The following is a 6,000-nucleotide window of genomic DNA, read 5'->3' as shown; positions in this document are numbered from 1 at the left end:
CACCTTTCGAACGCGCTTGGGATATAGGATTTTTATTTTTTTTCTATCAAGACTTCTTGGGCCTACGTATTTTTCTAACATCATTTATGAAAAAAAAACACTTTGTTATTAAAACGTTAAAATATATAACACGGGTAATCGTGAATATGTAAAATATTATTACAGTGACACTCATAAGCTCTGTTACAGAAAACTTGTTTGTTTTGTTTTTCATTTCGCGCCAAGCCACTCGTCGGCTATCTGCCTAGCCGTTCCTACTTTAGTAGTGTAAGACCAGAGGGAAGGCAGCTAGTCATCACCATCCACCGCCAACACTTGGGCTACTCTTTTACCAACGAATAGTGAGTTTGACCGTCACATTATAACGCCCTCATGGCTGAAAGGGCGAGCATGTTTGGCGCTACCGGGATTCGAACCCGCAAAACCCTCGGATTACTAGTCTAACGCCTCAACACGCTTGGCCATGCCGGGCCCCTTACAGAAAGCACTTGGTAACAATGTTTTGATGACAAACAAAATTACTTGTCTAAAATTAGTTTTTTCACGTGGTTTTACCCTTTTTGTAATAATATCCAGCGACTTTTCAAACTGACATGAAAACCAATATTATTTACGAAGTTAGATAATAGTGAGATTTAAATTTGTAAAATCTAATATTCATTACAAATTTGCAATACTGAAAAGTTTAGAAATAGGAGATGAATACAGAGTATTGGGTGTTGGTTTAAAAGTTTAGACAGAAAAGTAGGTCTCTGTTTTTGTTTGTCCTTTGATTTTGTTTATTCCGCCCGAAATTAATTTCGCAGGTGGCGCCGTAAGCCGCCCACCAAGGGGCAGGATTATGACGTGTTGTCTGAGAATTGTTTACGTGGTTAACGTTTAAGCTTATGAAATTAATCACAGTAATTGAACTGTTATATATTAATAACATTTAACTATTGTTAACCAAAGTCAGTGAGACACTGAAATAATGTACTTGACTAGGAAAACTACAGAAAGAAGAGTCACATAAAACATGTAAAGTTATCTTACGTTATTTGTAAATATGGATTTTGCGTACTTTGTTCTTTTTTAAAGTTATTTTGTACTATCGGTAAAAACTGTCATTTCTACAGGTAATAAAACCACACTGTTAATTTCTCAATAACAGGTTGGGATATTTCTGCCGACGCTTCCTGAAGTAAGAGGATCAGGCATTTATAGACGAAGACAACATTAACTGCAAACCTTTCTAAAAGAAGCTATTGAATTCTTTATTCAAATAAACACGGTATCAACTCCTGACCTGAGATGTTATTGTAGAGTCTTATTTGTGTTACAGCAACAGATAACTAAAACTTTGAACCAGGAGGAATAGCTAATGTTTGTGTTGTATAATTAAACCTTGAACCAGGATATACCCATAGATTGTGTCTATGTTGTCTAACTAAACCCTGAACCAGGATATACCCATAGATTGTGTCTATGTTGTCTAACTAAACCCTGAACCAGAATGTGTCTGTATTGTCTAATTAAATCCTAAACCAGAGTATGACCGTAGGTTGCGTCTGTGTCTTCTAACTAAACCATTAAACAGGTTATGTTCATGGGTTGTGTCTATGTTGTATAGCTAAACCCTGAACCAAAATACATTCACACGTTGTTTTTGTATTGTATAACACTGTGCAACAAAATTTCTACTTTTTCTTGTTCCTGGACAGAAAGTGTTATTTTCCAATTGCTTATGCCTAAAGTAATTGGAAAAGACCTATTTTTCTCTTCAAACTTTGCTTTTGTGACCTGGATAATGAATTTTTCAAATTTACTCATTTTCCAGAACACTCGAAGTAAATTCTGTGCTGAGTAGCTGATAGAGAATTTTCTGGAACTTACAAGAATTTTCAAAAACTTTCTAGAATGTTGCAGAACTTAAGAGAAGTTTCAAAAACCTTTTAAAATTTTCTAGAACTTTCCATAGTAATATATATATAAAGGGGTTCATTACTTCAGTTTAGTTCTAGCTGCCTAAGTGAGCACATAGACCTATCTGATTTTATCAGAAATGGCATCAGGAAGCTGTAAGCATTCTGTTATGTATATGGCTAATTTGTCAAGACAAAAGCAAAATAGTACTCTGTGACAGCACCTGCTAAAATGTGTGAAGCCTACAAGGCATATTTCAGCATGCCTGTCGGGGATCAAGACAAACCTTGGGCACCTCATTTTACCTGCAAGCAATGCAAAGGAAACTCTAGGAAAGACGGACAATTTTTGCTTGCTCAAATAGTAAGATTTTATGTTATACAAATTTTAGACCTTTTAAAATTTAAGTATCTTTCGGTGCACCTCAAAGAGGAATACAACAGCGTCAATACCTTGCTAGAAGTCTTGAAGTATGATGAGTATGGCTGGGAGGTTATCGGAGACTTCAAAATGGTGGCATTCCTCATGGGTCTCCAAGGAGGCTTTACTAAGTTTCCCTGTTATCTTTGCCTTTGGGACAGCAGGGACACCGCAGCGCACTACAACAGAAAGTACTGGCCACAACGGACCGAGTTCTCTGTGGGGAGGCACAATGTCAAGTGTGACCCATTAGTGAACCTCCATAAGGTGTTGTTCTCACCATTGCACATAAAATTGGGTCTTATGAAACAATTTATCACAGCTCTTGATAAGAAGTTTGCAGCCTTCAAGTACCTTCGAGACTTCTTCCCTAAGCTGTCTGAGGCAAAGATCAAAGCTGTTGTCTTTGTTGGACCACAAATAAAGAAGATCCTGGAGTGCACATAATTCTCCAACAAGCTCAGTATGAAGGAAAAAAGCTTGAGACAGCTTTGTCGCAATAGTTCGGGGCTTCTTGGGCAATCACAAGGCCAAAAATTATGTGGAACTGGTTGAGGCTCTGGTGAAGAACTACGACAAAATTGGCTGCAGGATGTCCCTGAAAGTCCATATCCTTGACGCTCATTTTGATAAATTCAAGGCGAACATGGGAGCATACTCAAAGGAGCAAGACGAGCGCTTCCACTGAGATACACTGAACTTTGAACGCCGCTACCAAGGAGCGTATAACGAAAACATAATGTGAGACTATATTTGGGAGCTGATACGTGAAAGTGATTTACATTACAGTGGCAAATCTCGAAAAACTCCTCACTTGGAAACATTTTTGTATAACTTTAGTATAAATACATGTAAATCTTGATTTATTTGTTGTTTTATTCAGACTTTATGTAAATGAAAGTGTTCAAATTTCTGTTTTTACATATAAAATAGGTTAGTTTCTAAATTTCATTATCCAGGTCACAAAACCAAAGTTTGAAGGGAATAATGGCCATTTTCTGTACTTTCACAACATAACAATTAAGAAATAACATATGCTATCCAGAAACAAAATTTGTGTTACATAATGTAATCAACCCTGAACCATCATAATTTTGTAGGTTGTGTTTGTGTCATATATTTAAACCCTGAACTAGGATATGTCCGTAGGTTGGGTCTGTACTGTGTAAGAATATCTTGAATCAATATATATATATATTCGTATATTATTTCTGTATTGCATAATTAAACCTTGAACCAGTATATGTCTCTAGGTTGTCTAATTAAATTCTCAACCAGGATATGTCTGTAGGTTGTGTGATACACGTAAACGCTGAACCAGGTTGCTTTTGTTTTGTATAATTAACTCTGAACCAGGATATGTTCGTAGGTTGTCTTTGTGCTGTATAATTAAACCATGAAAAAGGATATGCTCATAGGTGGTATGTGTGTGTGTTGTATGATTAAACCCTAATCAGGATTTGTCAGTAGCTTGTATACGTGTTGTATAATTAAATCCTGAACCACGTTATTTCCCTACATTTTATCTGTGTTGTCTAATTAAACCGTGAACCAGGATATGTCCGTACGTTGTGTTTTTGTTCTCTAAATAAGCCTTGAACCAGCATATGTCCATAGGTCATGTCTGTGTTGACCAATTAAACCCTTAACTAGGATACGTCAATAGGTTGTATTTTGGTTATCTAATTAAACCCCAAGCTAGGGTATGTTCATAAGTTATGCTTTTGTTGACCAATTAAACCCTGAATCAGGATATGTCCGTAGGTTGCATTTTGGTTGTATAATTAAATCCTAATCCAGATTATATCCGTAGGTTTTGTTTGTGTTGTCCAATTACTTTCTGAACCAGGACATGTTTGTAGACTGTGTCTATTTTGTCTATTTCAATATTCAACTTGGTAGATACACACTTTGCGTTTTTAAATCGGCCCATAGTGGTATCTGTAACATATATACTGGACCAAATATCTATGCCATCAGTCGTAGAGAAAAATCAAATTAGGAGGTTATATTTATGTGAACAATCCTGAACCTGAATTAATAGTTTCCATCTTCGTCATCAATTTTTTGACAAAAGTGGGTTAATAGATTATATCTATGTTATCAATTTTAAACCAAGGTGTGTTAGTTAGTGCGTTGTGTCTATGTCATCAAACCAGGACCAAGGTAGGTTGGTAGGTTATTTCTTAGGTTTCTGCTGAAACTTTGAACTGGGGAGAAGTCACATCTATATTGTTAATTGTGGACCAAGATGGGTTGGCAGGTTATATCGATACTATGTTACTAGTTCTTACACAGATGGGATGGCAGGTTATATCTGTATTAAGTTTTTAGTCCTGACAAAGATGGAATGGCAGGTTATATCTGTATTAAGTTATTAGTCCTGACAAAGATGGAATGGCAGGTTATATCTGTATTAAGTTATTAGTCCTGACAAAGATGGGATGGCAAGTTATATCTGTATTAAGTTATTAGTCCTGTCAAAGATGGGTTGGCAGGTAATATCTGTGTTCTCATATTTTCAACTTAAAAGTAACAGTATTTTATTAATTTTTCCTCTCAGTTATGAGAACAACACGGATAGTTTGCCTAAATGTGATAATATACTTTCGGGTATTTAGACTAAATGTATATTTTTGGACTTAATGACTAAAGTAAAGGAGCATTTCACCTCCACTTATTAAGTTTATATTTTTGGAGATGGTTAATCTAAATGACACAGGCCACTTTTAGGTATTTAATTAACCTTTCGGGAGATAGTCAGTGGAAACATTATAATAATTTTTAAGATATTTAGCCAACATTTTCAGAAGTGTATGTTTTCCTATAACAAAGCCACATCGGGCTATCTGCTGAGCCCACCGAGGGGAATCGAACCCCTGATTTTAGCATTGTAAATCCGGAGACATACCGCTGTATTAGCGGGGAACCTAACATTTTCAGAGGTATTAAATAAGACGGTTAGAATCTATTTTTAAATAATGTCATAACATCAGTAAGGTAGAGTAAGTAAACAAAGTAGTTTCTTTGTGCGCATCCATGTCTTTAGTTCATATTAAATACTCTAGATGTCGTCTTACATAACCTGGACTGCTATAAAATTATAATTCATTCATAATAATATCTACTTCCAAAGCTTTGGAGAGAGACGAAACTTATGGCTTTATCAATTTACTTTAAACGAAGACAAGTGTTTCAAGTCTTCGGCATAGTTCGATATAATCTGAAACTATGACCTTTCTGTAAAAGCTATTGATACCTGATAGTAATGCCACCTTAATGATATATATATATATATCCAAATTAAAGTGTTTTTTTTTCAGATCATGTTGCTTCAACCAATGTTTTACCTTTCGCATGTGAAATTTTGATTTTGAAAAATCTTTAAAAACAAATATGCTGTTTGAGTAAAACGGTGTAAGAGAAGTAGAGGTTAAAGTTTCCAATTGACTGATTAATTACTTAGGCCTATTTCTTATCATGAGTTTGAAAGGTGTAATTTGGAAGCTATTTAATTTGTTAAGCTTATTTCTCATGCGATGTAAGAGAAATATTATAAATGCTAAACACATACAAGTAGAGTAACCTTCGTTACTTTTGTATTTTTTCATCCAGAGAACACAGCTATTTGTCATACTAAAGTATTTGACACGGTTCGACAACAAGTACCAAACAAAG

Source organism: Tachypleus tridentatus, chromosome 7, assembly GCF_004210375.1.
Source record: "Tachypleus tridentatus isolate NWPU-2018 chromosome 7, ASM421037v1, whole genome shotgun sequence".
NCBI classification, from domain to species: Eukaryota; Metazoa; Arthropoda; class Merostomata; order Xiphosura; family Limulidae; genus Tachypleus; species Tachypleus tridentatus.
Note: the sequence above shows the minus strand (reverse complement) of the source record.